Raw genomic sequence first — 19,364 nt, forward strand, 5'->3', positions numbered from 1 at the left:
CTTGACGAGTCTATTTTCATAGGAAAGTAACGAAAAATCATATGAACAGTATGTTAAGAGATATTTAAGTTTTCGTGAGACAGGGCGAACGGCTTTCGAGTCCCTATTCGACTTTGGAAATTCATTATAAATTGACCAGAGATAATTAGAAGTCATGCCATATATGTACAGATTCCTTTTTGAGTCTAGTTTCAGAGAAACAAAGCGGCATCGATATTGAAGCCCTGCATGAGAGATATCCAAGTCGTAATGCACAAAGGTCGGTGTAGTCGATCCTCGTAACATTGGGGACTTTAACTAATAAATCTGTACTAAATGGCCCGACCAAAAATTCTAGAAAAATTTTGTAGGTGCATATATGAGTCTAGTTTCAGGAAAAATCACGAAACTTATTTTCGAGTTGTGGAACTCAAGATATGATTTTTAAGGTGACAAGGACACGCTTAGCCTACTGTCTAGAAATTTTAAAATGAACTGCACAAGTAAGTGGATTAAGCCCGTTAACCCCTCGTGTCCGACTCCGGCGACGGTCTCGGGTACGGGGTGTTACAATGCGTCCTCTGCACTTAAACTTTTTAGTTAGTGTTGTACACGGGTAGGTCACACGGGCGTGTGCTATTGACGTGTTCTTAAGTTAGATTTGCACACAGGCTGAGAGCCCGGGTGTGTCCCAAGCCACACGGGCGTGTGTGGCCACATGGTCTTTACCCACACGGGTGTGTGGAGCCTTAAAGCACAAAACTTTCCATGTTCTTCCCATGTTCTTCTTAAGTTCTCGGTTTGGTCCCGAACCATCTTCAATGTACATTTTGGGCCTCGTAAGCCCATTTAAGGGACAGATTACTTATGAAACGAAAATGTTTTACTTGATCAAGATTTTTATGACCTGATTTCCTCAGGTTGAATGATTTTAAGTTAGGTAGCACCTTCAACCTTATTCCGGCGTTGGATACTAGCGAGGGGTGTTACATTTAGTGGTATCAGAGCATGGTTTAGTCAGTTTTAGGACTAATCTAGCTAATGTACGAGTCTAGCTATACATGCCATATATATATACTAATAGTGTGATGACTCCTGAAAATTGTAAATTGTGCTTTTATATAGTAATGAATCCTGATAGAACCACGGCGGATGACGTGGAGAGTAATACGCTGGCTCCCGGAGAAAGGATCGCGCCAGTAGAGAGCGAGACCGTGAGTATGGGCCAAGGTGAAAGGGCTAGGGAAGCCTACCTCAGAATGATGGACGCTTGGTATACAGAGTTCGTTCGTGCAAACCCGAACACTCCACCTCCCTCACCTCCTCCGATTCCTCAGTATCCCCTGGTGGTTTTGCAAGGTGCGAACATGTTCAAGAGAGAGAAGCCTCCAGTAGACAAGATCCGGAAGCAAAGGGCCAAGGAATTTTGGGCTAGTGTAGATGATAACCCGAAGAGAGTAGAGTTTTGGCAAGAAAATACCATGAGGGTATTCGACGAGCTGTCCTGCACCCCTGAAGAGTGCGTGAAGTGTGTCGTGTCGCTTCTATGAGACTTGACTTATCACTGGTGGAATACTCTCGTGTCTGTGGTACCGAGAGAAAGAGTAACTTGGGAATTTTTCCAAGAAGAGTTCAGAAAGAAGTACATTAGCCAGAGGTTCATAGACCAGAAAAGGAAGGAACTTTTAGAGTTGAAGCAAGGTAATAAGACTTTAAGGAGTATGAGCATGAGTTTGTAAAACTCAGCAAGTATGCGGGAAAATGCGTATCTACAGAAGCCATCATGTGTAAGAGATTTGAAGATGGCCGCAATGAAGATATTTGAGTGTTTGTTGGCATTCTTGAACTACGAGAATTTGTAGCCCTTGTTGATAGAGCTTGCAAGGTAGAGGAGTTGGAAAAGAGAGGAGAAAGGCGGCCATTGAGTCACGGGATATGAAGAGGAGGCAGATGGAGAAATCACAATAGTCCTCATCCAAGAGGTCGAAGGAATTTACTACCCGATCGAATACTTCGGTGGGATTCTCAAATAGAAATAAGAACTGACAAAACATAACTTCAAGAGCCCGGACCACTTCAGCCACAAGTGTCGGTAGCCCTAGACCCAATAGGCCAGAATGCTCACAGTGTGGTAGGCGTCATTTTGTCGAGTGCCGAGGGAACGAGAGGGGCTGCTATAGGTGTGGATCACTAGACCACTTTATTCGCAATTTCCTTAAGACAAAAGAGAGAGAGAGAGGAAGCAAGAAATGAAGGCAAGCAACGCTCCGTTAAGGGGTAGGTCATAAAGGAACCCCGAGAGTGGGGCTAGTAGTAGGGGTACAGTAAAAGATGTTGCAGTGAGGTCCGAGGGCAGAGCGCCTACAAGGACTTATGCTATTCGTGCCTGTGATGAAGCAGAGTCTCTTGATGTGATCACGGGTACTTTTTCTATCCATGATATATCTATTGTTGCATTAATTGATCCGGGGTCTACCCACTTCTATAGTTGTATGGAATTGATTCCTAGAATGAACATGATAGTGGAGTCTACTAAATTTGTAATAAGAGTGTCCAATCCCTTGGGTAGATATGTGCTAGTTGACCAAGTATGTAGGAGTTGTCCTTTGACAATTAGAGGTCATTGTTTTCCGGCTAATTTAATGTTATTGCCATTCAATGAGTTTGATGTAATCCTCGGGATGGATTGGTTGACTTCTCATAGCGTTGTAGTGGACTGTGGGAGGAAAATTATTTAGTTAAAGGGTGAAGATGAGAATATTCTTCGGGTTGGACCAAGCGACTTGGATAAATCGCCTATGGTAATATCGTCTTTGGCAACTGAAAAATATTTGAGAAAAGGGTATAAGGCTTATCTAGCTTTTATGCTGAATACTCAAGTGTCCGAGTCGAAGATTGAATCAGTACCAGTGGTTTGTGAGTTTATAGATGTTTTTCCTGAAGAGTTGCCCGAATTACCTCTAAAGAGAGAAGTTGAGTTTGGTATCGAGTTAGTTCCTGGAACGACGCCAATCTCAATTGCACTGTATAGAATGGCTCCCACTGAGTTGAAAGAGTTAAAAGCACAGTTGCAAGAATTAATAGATAAGGGTTTTTCTAGACCGAGTTATTTACCATGGGGTGCTCCGGTACTTTTTGTGAAAAAGAAAGATGGGTCGATGAGGTTATGTATCGACTATAGACAACTTAACAAAGTAACAGTGAAGAACAAGTATCCCTTGCCGAGGATTGATGATCTCTTCGATCAACTGAGAGGAGCCACTGTATTCTCTAAAATAGATTTGAGGTTCGGTTACTACTAGTTAAGAGTCAAGGAACAAGATATACCGAAGACTACTTTTTGGACGAGATATGGGCATTACGAGTTTCTTGTTATGCCTTTTGGATTGAAAAATGCCCCAGCAGTATTTATGGATTTAATGAACTGCATCTTCCGACCGTACTTGGATAGGTTCTTCATCATTTTTATCGATGACATATTGATTTACTCGCGTAATGAGAGTAAGCACGCAGAGCATTTGAGAACTGTGTTGCAAACCTTAAGGGATAAACAACTTTATGCCAAGTTTAGTAAGAGTGAGTTTTGGCTCAACGAAGTCAGATTTCTAGGACATATTGTGTCGGGTGACGGAATCAGAGTCGACCCAAGTAAGGTCTCATCCATTGTGGAATGGAAACCGCCGAGAAATGTAACAGAGGTTCATAGTTTTCTAGGGCTAGCAGGATACTATAGACGATTTGTAAATGGATTCTCTATGATAGCTACACTGATAACGAGGCTACTTCAAAAAGAGGTCAAGTTTGAATGGACAGAAGAGTGTCAGCAAAGTTTTGAGAGATTAAAGGCTTTGTTAACAGAAGCCCCAGTATTAGTACAACCAGAATCGGGCAAGGAGTTTGTAATTTATAGTGACACCTCCTTAAATGGTTTAGGGTGTGTGCTCATGCAAGAAGACAAGGTTATAGCCTACACCTCGAGACAGCTAAAATCGCACGAGAGAAATTACTCGACCCATGATTTGGAGTTGGTGGCTGTAGTGTTTGCACTGAAGATTTGGAGACACCATTTGTATAGAAAGAAATGTTGAGTATTTACCGACCGTAAGAGCTTAAAGTATTTGACAACTCAAAGAGAGTTGAATTTGAGGCAACGTCGATGGTTAGAGTTGTTAAAGGACTATGAATTAGTTATTGACTACCATCCGGGAAAGGCGAATGTAGTTGTAGACGCCTTGAGCAGAAAGTCATTGTTTGCCTTGAGAGCATTGAACACTCAGTTGACTATATCTAATGATGGATCGATCCTAGCGGAGTTGAGGGCCAGACTGACTTTTCTTTATGAAATCCATGAAGCTCAGAAAGATGACGAGAAACTGCAAGCCAAGAGAACTCAGTGTGAATTAGAGATTGAGTCAAATTTTCGTATTAGTACCGATGGTTGTATAATGTTCAAAGACAGAATTTTGTACCCAAGAATGATGAGCTACTACAGAAGATTTTGAATGAGGCACACGATGGTTGTTTATCTATTCATCCGGGTAGTGCTAAAATGTACAACGACTTTAGGAAAATGTATTGGTGGTCGGGTATGAAAAGAGACATCTCAGAGTTTGTTTCCAAGTGTTTAGTATGTCAACAAGTAAAGGCTGAACACCAAGTACCTTCAAGTTTACTTCAGCCTATTATGATTCCAGAGTGGAAATGGGATCGTATCACTATGGACTTCGTGACCAGTTTGTCACTAACCTGAAAAAGAAAGATGCAGTATGGGTTATTGTCGATAGACTAACTAAGTCAGCACACTTCGTACAAGTACGTACCGGCTACTCCTTTGAAAAATTGGCCGACTTGTATGTTTCTGAGATTGTGAGGCTTCATGGTGTGTAGTTATTGATTGTTTTAGATCGAGACCCAAGATTCACCTTCAGGTTTTAGAAAAAGTTGCAAGAGGCTCTAGGAACCAAGTTGAGTTTCAGTACGACTTTTCATCCACAAACTGATGGACAGTCGGAAAGAGTGATACAGATCTTAGAAGACATGTTGAGATGTTGTGTTCTCGAGTTTCAAGGAAGCTAGGAAAAATACTTGCCATTGGTCGAATTTTCCTACAACAACAGCTATGAGTCGAGTCTGAAAATGGTGCCTTATGAGGCCTTGTATGGGCGAAAGTGTCGAATGCTCTTATACTGGACTGAGTTGAGAGAGAATCAGATTCATGAAGTTGATTTAGTTAAAGAGGCGGAGGAGAAAGTTAAAGTGATTCGTGAATATCTGAAAGCCGCCTCGGATAGACAAAAATCCTACGCGGATTTGAGACGAAAGGAAATTAAGTTTGAAGTCGATGATAAGGTATTTTTAAAAGTTTCCTCGTGGAGGAAAGTCCTCAAGTTTGGAAAAAGGGCCAAGTTGAGTTCTTGTTTCATAGGACCTTATGAAGTTATCGAGAGAGTAGAGCCTGTTGCCTACCGTTTGGATTTACCGCCAGAATTAGAAAAGATTCACAATGTGTTTCATGTTTCCATGTTACGCCGGTATAGATCAGACCCTTCGCATGTAATTGCGCCAACTGAAGTTGAGATTCTTCCGGATATGACTTATAGTGAAGAACCAGTTAAGGTTTTAGCTTGAGAAGTCAAACAGTCAAGAAATAAGAATATACCACTTGTGAAGGTTTTGTGGCATAGACATGGAGTCGAGGAAGCCACATAGGAACCCGAGGAATCTCTGAGAGAGCAGTATTTGAACTTATTCACCGGTAAGATTTTCAGAGAAGAAAATCCCTAAGGGGGAGAAATTTAACAGCCCAATTTAGGGCCTAGTTAGAACAGTGGTCTCGGGACCACAAATTCGAAGTTAGAAAATTTATTTTATTACAATTATGAGGTTGTAACATGATTATAATAGTGCATGAAAAATTTGGTAAGTTAATTTTAACGTTTGTGAGCCCGATTGCGAAAAAAGACTAAATCGCATAAAAGGTAAAAGTTGCTTTTTAGTACCCAAATGTGTTAAATAGCTAGAGAACCAAAAATAGGAGATTTTAAAGAGTAATTTAACCCCTAGAAGCAAGGTGGCCGGCCATAGGAAGCAAAATTGGCCAAATAGTCAAAGTTTAGGTGAATGATGTCATGAGTTGGTGATAAAATAATGCCTAAAAAGCCTAGCTATTATTTTCTTCTTCTCCATGTCTTCTCCTCACTGAAAATATCAACAAAAGAGGCGGTTTTGAAGTTTTGAAATTTCAGCAACTTATTACCTCAACAAGTAAGTGATTCCCATGTCCCTAGTTAATAATTTTTGCACTTTTGAGACCCTTGAAGCATAAGCTTTCAAATGAGATGTCTATTTTGCAAAATGATTGAGAGTTTAGAATTTTTCCATGAAAGGATTTGTGATGTTTGCTAAGTTTTTATGGAAGAATATGAGTCCTAGTTGTGACATAAACAACTTTTGTGAAAGGTATTAGCATGAAAACACCTAAAGGGACTATTTTGTGTAAGTTGCAAAATAGGTAATATGAGTGTGAAATAGTGAGATTTTGGGATTGCTATAGCAGTTAAAAGAGTTTAACTAGGCTTGAAATACGAAGAAATTCAATAAATTGATTTTCGAACATAGGGGTAAAATGGTCATTTTGTCAAAGTTTAGAAGCAAAATGGTCATTTTTTCAAATATGTGAATTTATGATTGCCTAATTGTAATTAGTGACTAAATGAGTGCATTTTGTTATTATAGGTCAAGATTTTCCAAAATCGAACCTAGACCGGGGCAAAGCCAAGCAATCCGACTAAACAAACTAGTCAAGTATATTTTGTAAATCGAGGTAAGTTGTATGTAAATAATACGACTACATTGTTAATGTATGTATTCGAATTGTCATTGAATTTATATAGTATGAATTGCTAGATTGTGAACTGAGATTGTATATTAATGATTGAGATAGTGGAATGGTCTAGTTGAGACCCTAGGAAACAAACCGAATATTCATGCCACAACGTTCAGATTTCTTGTGTGCCAGTGTAAGACATGTCTGGGACATGCATCGGCCACATTATGAGTGCCAGTATAAGACCACGCCTGGGACATGGCATCGACATAGAGACGAGTGCAGTGTAAGACATGTCTGGGACATGCATCGACCTCAACGATGATAGCCAGTGTAAAACGTGTCTGGGACAAGCATTGGCTAAGAGTTGTGCTAGTGTAAGACATGTCTGGGACATGCATCAGCACGTATATACGAGAGCTAGTATAAAACCATGTCTAGGACATGGCATCGGCAACTTATCCCATGTTCGAGGCTTATAGAATATCTGGTAGTTTTCCGAAAGGTTTAACTTTAAAGGTAATGAAAGTGACTTAATAAGGAAAGTATAATAATGTTCTGAGCGATACAGGTACCTATTTGGTATGCACAGTAATGAGTTCAAATTAGAAAATATGATTTGAGTAGACGGTAATGAGTAAGTCAAGTTTATGCTTTCCTTTGAGCTATGAGTATGTTGACTAATGGTAAAATTGTTGTTGTATATTTATTTATATGAAACTTACTAAGCTTTATGCTTACTCTCTTTTCTTTCCCCTTTTCTTTCAATGCCGCTTAATTAGGTCAAGGATTCTTTGAAGTCGGAGATATCGATCACACTATCAATCGAAGCACTTGGTATAGTACAAATCTTCTTTTGAGTATGGCATGTATAGGGATAGGCTAGGATGTTGATTTAAAAATGAGTAATTAGTTATGTATTTTGGCTTAAGTCAAAGCCTTTCATTTTGTATCAAGCCTAGAATAATCGCTATTTTTCACTTTGATAAATGCATGTAATGTTCTTTCTATGGATGAATTGGTGTCTATTGTAAAGAAATTTGTGTATTGAAACGATGTGGTGTAGGTTGTGTAAATTGGGTGATAAAATGGCTTGGAAATGGCCTTTTTTTTGTCCACGCAGGCATGACACACGGGCATGTGTCTAGGCCGTGTGTGACACATGGCTCACTCCCATGGGTGTGTGTTTTGGCCTTGCGTCCCCTGCGCTTAAACTTTTTAGTCAGTGTTGTACACGGGTAGGTCACACGGGCGTGTGCCATGGTCGTGTTCTTAAGTCATATTTGCACACGGGCTAAGAGCACGAGTGTGTCCTAAGCCACACGGGCGTGTGTGGCCACATGGTCTTTACCCGCACGGGCGTGTGGAGCCTTAAAGCACAAAATTTTCCATCACTACAGGAGAATAGACTTTTAGCAGCATTTTTGAAAATGCTGCTATAGCAAATGCCGCAAAAATTTGCTGCGTTTATTTTAAAAAAAGCCGCTAAAGACCATGACCTTTAGCGGCGCTTTTTTTAAAAACACCGCTAAAGAGTATAACCTTTAAAAATATATTTTAATTAAATAATATTTATTTTCTATGATAAATATTATATTATGTTTTATTTTGAAATTTAAAATTTAAACTATATACTTTTAAGGATAATTAAAAAATATTAATTAAATTAAATTTTCTATTAAAATTTTAACTTTAAAACTAAATATAAAATTAATAAATTTAAATTTATAATTTAAAATAATAAATTAATAACACAATTAAAATCCAAAATTAGAACTCAAGTTATCTTAAATATTAAAATAAAAATTGATTAAGCTACTAATGAATATTCTCTTTCCAAGTCAAAGCTGTAATTCGTGTTTTTCTTCTTTCAACTTAAATAAAAATAAAATGTTAAAAACAAAACAATTAAATTAAAAAAAGAATAATTAGTTGACACGAGATTATTATTAAGTATATGCAAATATGTAAGTAGACGTTTACAAAACTGGGTATAGTTTTGCACCCTAATACTTTTTTGCACATAAAATATCTGAAACTCACACCTGAATTCAGATTCAGACCATATACGGTGTCAACTGCATGTTGATCAATCCTATTCTTATTCGCTGCTACAATGCCTCCCACAAGCATTCGTACATTCGTAGAGGTAGGAGTCAGTTATTATGTGCCTTCTGCAAATTGTTCTTAGACCGCAATCTAGTGTAGTTGGTTTTTCCTATTCCATTTGCCACCCAAGATTCTTTAGAATAAACTTGTTATGTCATAAAAATTTTAGAGAGAAACATCACAAAGAGCTCATTCAATTAATTTGATATAATTCAAGAAAATGCCAACACTGAAGCAAACTAAGGCTCCCAAAGCACATCTATTAGATATGGCACTCAGTTGACTCATGGCTATATTCAAATATAAACAGAAAGATATATGACTCTACTACTACCACAAGCAGCCTCTTACAGATGAACCAAGAACTGGCAAGGGCAGGATAACCACAATTTTGGGTACTGATACTTGAACCTAGTAATATTTCATAATGCCGAAACCCAATAACTACCTAACTAATTTTTCAATCTTGTCACCTAATTACCACACAAGTTAGATAAGTAAAATGTCTGCTAAATGCCTAAATCTCTTAAGTACCCAAAATTTCCAACACATCGGTTCAGCAGAAAGAATAAACAGATCAAGAAAAGTCAATAAATCGAACTCTTCGATAAACTACATCAAAATCTTTCAAAGTTCAAACAGAAAACAAAAAATATAGAAAAAAACTGAAGCTAAGAATTGATGCGAAGAAAAAAAGTTTCAAGTAGACAAGTAAGAAATAAATGAAACAAACATTAGGCATACAACGATTTGTAATGCTCCTCAATCACAGTGCTCAAACAGGTCTAGACCTGAGAGAGCACTGCATCACTACTCTGAAAATTGAATCAGAGGAGTTTAGCTGGTTCAATATTACATTTATTCCTACAATAATGCATTGTAAGTAATCATTAAGAGTAATTAAAACACAAGAGCACAAGTCTATCAATCAGATCCTCAATATGAGAAGCCAATTCTTTAAAAATGACCACAAAAAAAATTGGAATTTTGACTTACAATCTTTGAAATATAAGATACAAGTAATATATCAACTAAAATTTAAGAACAAAATATATTTAACCACCAAATCTGAATTGAACCCACCAACCAAAAGAACTAAAATCGCCATAAAGAAACCCAATAAAGCTTCAGATTACCAAGTCATGCAAATAGCTGAAATTTTCAAATCCATGGCTGTAATTTAAGATTAAAAAAAAAAACTCTTTCAAATCACTAGCTTTAAAACAAATAATCTCAAATTCAGCAGCTTCTGAATAAGGAAAAACTAAAATAAAAAAATTGCAAACAATTAACACGACACTACATCTCCAAAGGAGGAAAAAAAACTGCTCATAGAAAAGGTTTCTCGGGAAAATTAATGTTGTAAACAACTTTTACAATGAAACAAACAGATTTACCTTGTCTGCAAAACCCACAAAATAAAAACAGGGGAAGATAAAAGCCCAGATGGAAATCTGAAAATTTAGAACAAAGTGAAGTGGAATAATGAAATGGGTTAATGAAAAAGAAAGAGCATGACAATTTCAGATCAGTGGAGCACAGGAATGCAAGACGAATTTGAGATTTTTAAAAGAGAACTATTTAGCTAGGAAAATTGGAAAGTAGCAAACGCGGCAGAGAGAAACACCTAAAGGGTGTTTTGAGGATACCGATTTTAGGGGGAAAAATTAGAGGTTTCTAACTCTATTTCAGTTTGAGCTCCAACCTTTATATTTTCAAAAGAACATCACATCAAAAATTGGATAAGAATAATATAAAATAAGCTATGTTTTACATTTTTAGGATGCAATAATCATATTGATTGAAACATTTTTGAGAGGATGACATATATTTCAACATTGCTAAGTTAGATTACCTTGTAGGGTACATTATCAAAGGGAGGGTGGTGGCTGTCAAGCAACTTTCAGTAGCATCTCACCAAGAAAAGAGTCAATTTATTGCTGAAGTAGCCACCATATCAGCAGTGCAACATCATTATCAATAATGAATATGCTCAATCTATTCATTATTTCAGTTTCCTAATAATAAAAAAGAAATTAAGTTAAACATTTTATTGCTTAATCATGATGTTTGACTAATATAAAATAATATACACATATATTTAAAAAAAAACTATGTATTTGTTTTCTTAAATGGTGAATGTTTTGAATTAAGGAACATTATTAAATTAAAAATAAAAATTTGATTGTGGTGACTATAACCTAATTATAAATCATATAAAAATTCGTGTTAATTAATTTATTGAATAACTAAAAAAAGAAAAAAGAAAGAGAAATACGCACCAAAAATAATTCATGTCAATCATATAAGCCCCCTTTGTTATGAACAACAATAGTCCCAAAACAAGTAGCCATAGCCATAGGCAGGATCTTGTAGTATCCAACATCTATGCACCTTAAACGTTTAATGAAATGGTAGAATTGAATTACGCAACTAATTATAAAGCAATGAACATGAAACAGAGCACACCAATACTCTAATTATATATAGGTGGTACCTACAGCAAGTGGAAATAGAAGGAAGATGAGGAGAAGGATCAAAGAGCTATATGATGACAAAAAAATGCACATCAGCACTCGGGTTGCAGGAACCATGTAAGTCTCTTTAGACTTCTGTTCAGGAGTTCTTAATGTCTTCCTTTTTATGCATTTATATATTCATGAACAAATGTAAACCAAGTAACTAGATTACAATAGCTCTTAGCAATTAAACACAAATAGCATGGAAATATCTAACTTCAAAGTTCTCTCATGAACCCCAAACATAATTATATGAACATAAATGAATGAACCTTGACACCTTTTTAGCATTTGAAACAAAGACACACTTGTAATTTCTTTATGGCTGACCCATCCTTATTGAAATGTAGCTCTTTTGCTGCAGAAATCTTGGGCAGACGAGATCTTCTAAGAACAACATTTCGTCTACTAAGAAATGAAAAAGAAGAAATGGATGCTAAAGATGACAATCTGTTGGAAGGAGATGAAAGCTTCTTATCCATGACCAGACCATTAGGTGCAACGAATGAGCCAACTTATGACATGGCTGTGAAAGTGGATGCCATCTTACTCTCTTAATAAGCTGAAAAATATTCAAAACCATGGTTGTAGAATCAAGGTTATCTCAAATGTAAATTGATGAATAAGCAAATTTTTTTCAAATATTTTAATTTCTACAACTAAAACACAGTAAAAAAACAAATGAAGGTAAAATTTGCTCAACAATGAATGAACAACTAAACTAATAACCATAATATATCTATTTTGATTTGTGAACTTATATTTTCTCAAACATCATCGTGTGAACTTATATAAAAAAAACTCACCACCTAAATAAATTGAGAGAAAATTCATTCATAGAATTCAGACCTAAGACTTCAAATAATGCCTTTCTAATACTACAACCATACAATTATATTTTAGGATTTCAGGGTATATATAAATATATATGGTTATTCATTTGGGACCATTGCAGATTGTCGTCTGCAATTTTTTAGTGTTTGAACTTCAGGCTGTAGTTTTTAGCTGATCTGACGACAATAGCTTCCTGGAGACTGCCGGTTAAGCTAGGAGCTGCTAAGAGAGGGAAATAAAATAAGAGATTAAATGTGACGTAAATGAAAAGAAGAGGTGTAAAATGAGTCCACTCAAAGGAGCAATTTTTCTTTCAATAATTGAATGTTAGTATGCACCTCTAATTCCTCTAATTCCTCCAATTCCACATTTGACTCCACAACAGGGTGTATTGAGGATAGTAGACCAGCTTTAATAATTTGATCTTTGAAAAAATGTAGCTTTCTTTCTCTAATATTTCATCCATGATGCAACTATGCGACATTTTATACATTTCATAAAGCTGCTATCTTAGAATTTAAAAATAAAACACTTCAATGAACTTTAAGAACACGAGAAAAGGATATTCTTTGTGATAATGGAATCAGACATTGTTTGAAACCTAGATTGCTGCAGCAAAATCTTTGTCAATAACAGAACAACATTACAATAAGAGAATCCAATTATAACTCACCATTTGTTGAAGAAGACTTTGCACCTGCAAAAATTATAGTCAAAGAAAACATTACTCCAGTCAATTGTTGAATTACATCCAGTATAGACTATGATCTGGCTTGGCAATCTAAAAGTTCAGAATTAATGAAATGGTATTAGCAGAACAGCAAACATTAAAAGCAGTAATGGTTCATGTTATGAAGAAGGGTTGATGAACTCACAAAAACAGTCATATCAGGAGTGCTTTGCTTTGAATCTTCAGAGCTATGCCCGTCCTGAAAATGTATACCAGTCAGTACAAAGAACTAATCCCTAATACAGATTGTTTAACGCAAAAATGCAGTTTGATCAAATTGTCAAACATCTGGAAATTATAACCCTCTTCTAACTTAAAACAAATCAGTAAAAATTTGGGTTGGCTAGGGTCTCAAAACAACTAAAACTCTAACAGCAGCATTGCAAGCACGACCAATTTTAATCCAATGAAGCTAACAATTTCTTTTATAAAGTTAAAAATCAAACTGAGAGATGAGACAGAAATGCATATTGTTGAGAAACCGTAAAGATTCAAAAGCCAGAGAAAAACGGGTCTAAAACAATCATAACACAAAGAAATTGACTTGAATGAAACTAGATCCTTAACCCCAGAAAAGAAAGCATACTTTTTCAATTGACAGTTTTAAAAGAGGAAGACCTTTCAATAGAAGGAGCTGAATACCTTTCTACAACTTTCCTTTCCCTTGTAGGCCTATCACTACTAGGCGTCACTGTCTCTTTCTTCTCAGCCGAATCTCGACCAGATTTCCTAGAACTCCCCTTTCTACTACTACCTTTGACCTTTTTAGTCCCTTCATCTTCACTCTCTTATTCTTCCTCCTCCCCCCTTTTCTCTTCCTCTTCTTCTTCTTCTTCCTCGTTCTCCTTCTCTTCAACTTCCATTTGTTTCTTCAAAACCCTAACAGATCAAGAGAAAAGGATTAGCTATGGTGGGTGAATTCAGTGTAATGAAATGAAAAGGAAGAAGAAGTAAAAGGGAAAAAAAATAAGTACAAACATTTATTTGGGGATTTGGTTAACGAGCGGGTAACGAAAAAATAATTTGTGGAAGTGAGCGGGATTTTGCATTTTTTTATAAAAAATAATGGCCTTTTACAGCTTTTTTAAAAAAACGCCGGTAGTTCCTGGATTTGTTGCGGTGTTTCCACCAAAAATGCTATTATAGCTCAATTTTTTTGCGGCGTTTTACTCAAAAACGCTACTATTGCTTAATTTTATTTTTTTTCATTTTTAACATATTTTTTTATATTTTTCCTTACAAAATTTTTGTGCTGAGATTATTATTTTTGAAATTTTTTTAAATTTTGAATATTAAACTTTTAATTGAAATATGGACTAAAGTTTTAAATATTAAATTTTTAAGTTTTTGAATTTTGAATTTTGAATTTTGAATTTTTAATCTTTATTTTTAAATTTCAAATTTTAAATTTTTTGAAGATTTTATAATTTTAAATTAACATATAAAATACAAAAGGAAACTTTAATGAAATAAAATAGAATCGATGAATTAAAAAATACAAAATGACACAATAATACAAGCATTATTCTTTTAAGTATGGTTCGCATTAGTTGTTTGGATTTTTATATAAATGGCATTTAATTATATGTGTACACCTAAATTTTGATATAGATACATCTCGTAATTATATATGAATTTCGGTTTAATGTGTAATTGTAGACGTAAAATTTTAATTGTGGTTTAAATGTATAGTTGAAACTTTAATTTTGATTTAATCATGGACATTTAAAAAATAAATACATCAATATATTTTTATATTGAATAAATATAAATATTTATGTATGTAATATATAAATATAAAATAATGTTATATCAATAATTGTGTTAATAATTTACAAGAACTAGATCAAATTAAAGTTCATATATACAATTGCACACTAAACCATTGTTCATGTATGCTTTTGGGATTTAACCCATTTTGATATATATTTTTTTAAAATAATAATTTATTATTTATCTTATTTAGATTTATATTATAAAAAAAATCCAAGATACATAAGTTAAGTAGTTCACCATATTTATCCCTAAACACTAAAAATTAAACACTAGTCCCCAAACCCCAAATCCTAGATCATAAACCCTAAATCTTAGACTATAAACCTACACCCTAAATCCTATTGCTTACTTAAACCTACAATAATTTGATTTTTGTCATTCTTATCAAAATCAATTACCCTCAAACCCTAATACTCTAACTCCTAAAATTCTAAACACTAAAACCCTAACTATAAAACACTAAATCCCAAATCATAAACCCTAAACCCTAAACTTTACAACACAAAACCATAAACTCGAAATAATAAACATTATGTGTAAACAATGTGTTTCTATTGTATAACCATAATTTTAATAATTATTGTAATTTTATGTGACCATAATTATAATTAATTAATTAATTAATCTAAACCCTAAACTCCTAATCCCTAATCCTTAAACCGTAAAACTTAAATCCTAAAACATAAACATTTAACCTTGAACCCTGAATCCATAACCCCTAAACCTTAAACCCCAACTCTTAAACCATAATCCATAAACCTTAAAATAGTAACTCATAAATCTTAAACCCTTAACCATATGCCCTAAACTATAAACCCACTATAATGATAATTAATTCAATATTTTAAAATTTATACTATCCCTTTTACAATTATATAAGAAAATATTTAACATATAAATTAAAAAACAATCAGTCATATACCAAAAATCTTTAAAATTATTTTAAATAATAGTATTTTAATTTTTTCATTTTTAACAAATATTTTCTATGTTTTACTTTCAAAATTTTTCTACGTGTCATTATTTTTTCTCAAGGATTTAAATATTCAATTAAAACTAAATTTTATTTTAATATAAATAAACCAGTTAAATTATAAATAGACAGATGAAATGTTTTTTGCGGCGTTTTTCAAAAAGTGCCGCTAATACTCGATCTATAGCGGCGTTTTTAAAAAAAGCGCCGCTAAAGCCACTAAAAGCTCAATATAAAACGACATAGTTTTGCAAAACTTTTTGCAGCGTTTTTAAAAAAGTGCCACTAAAAGCTCAATATAAAATGATGGCATTATGCAAAATTTTTTGCGGCGTTTTTTGAAAAGTGCCGCTAAAGATCAAGCATTAACGGCGTTTTTTTAAAAAGCACCACTAATACACGATCTTTAGCGGCGTTTTTCAGAAAGCGCCGCTAACGCCACTGAAGCTCAGTTAAAACGACGATGTTGAGCATAAGTTTTGCGGCATTTTTTTAAAAAGCGCCGCTAAAGGTGAACCTATAGCGACTTTTTTTAAAAGTGCCAATAATGCTCGTTCTTTAGCTGTGTTTTAACAAAAGCGCTGCTAATGCTCGATCTATAGTGGCATTTTTCATTCAAATGCCGCTAAAAACCTGTTTTGCTGTAGTGCATGTTCTTCTTAAGTTCTCGGTTTGGTCCTGAACCATCTTCAATGTACGTTTTGGGCCTCGTAAGCCTATTTAAGTGACAGATTGCTTATGAAACGAAAAGTTTTGGCTTGATCAAGATTTTTATGACCTGATTTCCTAAGGTTGATTGAGTTTAAGTTAGGTAGCACCTCGAACCCTATTCCGGCGTTGGATACGGGCGAGGGGTGTTATAAAAATTTATTAATAAGATAATTTTTTTTGAAAAAGCATTTTAATGTGACACGCCAGATTTGGTCATAATGTCTAGGTCGGGTTTGGGAGTGTTACACCTCAAGCTACGCTAAAGTTGTCATTACCCACAAAAATGCCCCGCCTCGTTACCTTCAATTGATAAAATTTCTAGAAAACCCCCAACATCGGTGGTTCTTTGTGAATACAACAGTCAATGAAATAAGCCACCAGAATCCACCAAGACGTAGCAAAAATTGCCCCAACGCAATAGAATACTTGTTCAAAAAAACAAAAAAGAAAGGATGCAAAGGTAGATGAAGCCAGCTTCTAAAAGACTTAAGGGTAAGATAAAACCTCTAGAGTGGTTGCCCAAATGCCTACGATCGAGGATTTGAAAGGTTTAAGTAAATTTTGGGATTCTAATACCTCGGGCCTCTAGGTAATGAGTCCTTTCATCCCTGATAGTACTACAAGTGATCAATGGAGTTTCCACCCCAAGAAAAGTAACTTTGAGGGTCTAACTTAGATTAGAACTAGTATGAGCTAGGGATTGACTAGATTGGCCATGGTTTCCTCCTCGAATAGTAGTGTGAACCATTGTAAGGAGAAAACAGAGAAAAAGAGAAAGGAGAGGAATGGAAAATACCTTGAGCTGATAAAGACGAAGAAGCAGAGAGCAGGCTGAATAGGCAATGAGAATTTTAGGGATTCAAAATATTAGTGGGGGAAGGAACGAAAATGAGCAGTCACAATAGAGATAAATAAGGGGACCAAACATGCACAAGAAGGCGAGACAGACGGTTTGAATTCTCCAAAGAGACAATGACATCTGAAATAGGGAAACGTGGAAATTTTGAAATCCAATCAAGTGGGAATGTTTTGTTTCAAGCACTGATAACTAGGGTTGAAGGAATTTTGGGGATGAAATTTCTTAAGAGGAGGAGGGTTGTAACACCCCAGACTTGGTGAGTTCTGAGTTTGGATGGGCAGGTCGGGGAAAAGAAAATTGTCATGGTCTTACTCACTTAATTGGCACTCTGGTATGAAAGTAGGGCATAAAAAGGCCATGGTGGGACTCGAGGGTTAAGGCCATTCTGCGCCTAACGTATGTATGTATGGAAAGGATGGACAATTGTGATAATGGATTCTCAAGTCTTAAGAACGTTGCCCAGATGGGTCACACCTACTTATCTAGATGAAGTATAAATTACATGGTAACAAGAATGTTAAGTTAAAAATGTAAATCCAATCGCGAGTATGAAAGGATATTGGCTTTTAGTATACGTTTCCTACAAATGTAAGTCACCAGCTAAAAAAAGCCTTAGAATGTGTGACACGTGTCAAAGCCCTATGGTGAGAACCAAGATTTTTATTTAAGAAACTTCTGTAGAAAGGAAATTTATCTTTCCTCTTTTACTAAAAGACACCATTTTCATCTTCATATAAAAAGGCTAATGACGGGATTCTTTTACCATGTTAAGGCCAAGAATTTAGTTCATATGTAGGTTGTCTCTCACCAGGGTAAATATTCCCATCCTTCATGTGAATTCTGAAAAAGAGTAAGTCTATTGCATGCATGAAGATAATACTCTGCATGGTGTCATCTTGGTTTGAGATGAAGGAAAAAAACTAGTTTAGTAGTCTGTTAATTGTAATATTCTCTTTTATAAGAAGTGGTCATTCTTATATGTTGGAAGATATTAAAATTAAAGGTATAAGTTATTGTTCAAATGTTTTAGGTGAGTCTCTAAACTGACACTTACTTGTATGCTTGCATGTTAATATATTATACTCCAAATGATTGTGTTATGAAAGTTGAATGTTTGATAAAGTTTGCATGCGATGGTTATATGATGATATGCCTCTGTTATGAAAAGAATGACATGTATGACCAAAATATAAAGAAGGCCTGAGCTTGAGGATATGTTTCTATTTTGAAGGAAAATGTTTGCATGCATGAATGTGTCTGAAAGCATGATGAAGTCTCTACGTGAGGAGTCTGTGCATAAGTTGCATGAGTTACATAAGTTTGCATATAGAGCCTGTTTGCGTGTGAGTCCGTTTGTACAGTAAACACAAATTCTGATAAGGAAAGACCATGGCCATGGCAAGAAGACCATATAGTGCAAGACCTAGTCTGGGACTATGACTATAACGTCTTGATTTTCGGATTTATTCGCGGTTTTCAGTATTTTGGTAATGATTTTAAAATTTTGTATTTAGATGTGAAATTAATATTTTGAGTAGGTAAATGGGCTTATAGAAGGCCCATGTGTTGGCCAAAACCCGGTTGAATTTTTGAATTTTGGACTTAGGAGTTAGGGGTTCTGGCTAGGTGGCCCTTGTAAAGAGTTATGGGTAAATTGCATCATAAAAAGAGCCTTGGTAAAGTGGCCAGGGTGACGCCACTAAGCTCCTAAAAAGGTGGCGTGTGGAGCATTGGGAAAAGCATGGGATCGATTCCCTATGTTGACAAATAGATGCATTTATTTTTAAGTACTGGAGGGGTAAGTGTTGGAGTCCAGGTGGATTCTGCTAGAGGAGAGTTTGAATCAGTCTAAACGCTTGGATTAAGGAGTGATAAGGGGAGAGGTTTAAGGGATTGGGAGAGAGGCTAGGAGTTGGCCGAATTTTGGGAATTGAAGAGGGAAAAATCGGCTGAGGGTTATGAGGTTCATATTTCGGCACCTAGGGTATTGAGTGGTGCCGTTCTCTTCTGCTCAGACATCACAAGGTTTTTCTTTTCTCTCTTTTTCC

The 19,364-nt window shown here is 35.5% G+C and overlaps 1 long non-coding RNA gene across 9 annotated transcripts in view; it reads right to left on the reverse strand.

Moving 5' to 3' along the window:
- The window catches only part of LOC108466536 (uncharacterized), a 28,156-nt gene extending 13,992 nt beyond the window's left edge, over positions 1-14,164 (reverse strand). Inside the window, exons 1-9 of one of the 9 annotated variants that reach the window (XR_008286134.1) lie at positions 13,976-14,154; positions 13,640-13,876; positions 13,143-13,196; positions 12,941-12,964; positions 11,714-11,995; positions 11,197-11,308; positions 10,770-10,932; positions 10,312-10,368; positions 8,734-10,087 (exon numbers count right to left, since the gene is read on the reverse strand). This is a non-coding gene — a long non-coding RNA (uncharacterized LOC108466536). Of the gene's footprint in view, positions 1-8,733; positions 10,088-10,311; positions 10,369-10,769; positions 10,933-11,196; positions 11,309-11,524; positions 12,965-13,142; positions 13,197-13,639; positions 13,877-13,975 lie in introns of those variants that run through there. The other 8 variants (XR_008286133.1, XR_008286130.1, XR_008286135.1 and 5 more) reach the window with 8 other exon arrangements.
- Positions 14,165-19,364: the final 5,200 nt, after the last annotated feature.

The sequence above is a fragment of the Gossypium arboreum genome, chromosome 7, assembly GCF_025698485.1.
Source record: "Gossypium arboreum isolate Shixiya-1 chromosome 7, ASM2569848v2, whole genome shotgun sequence".
Classification (NCBI taxonomy): Eukaryota; Viridiplantae; Streptophyta; class Magnoliopsida; order Malvales; family Malvaceae; genus Gossypium; species Gossypium arboreum.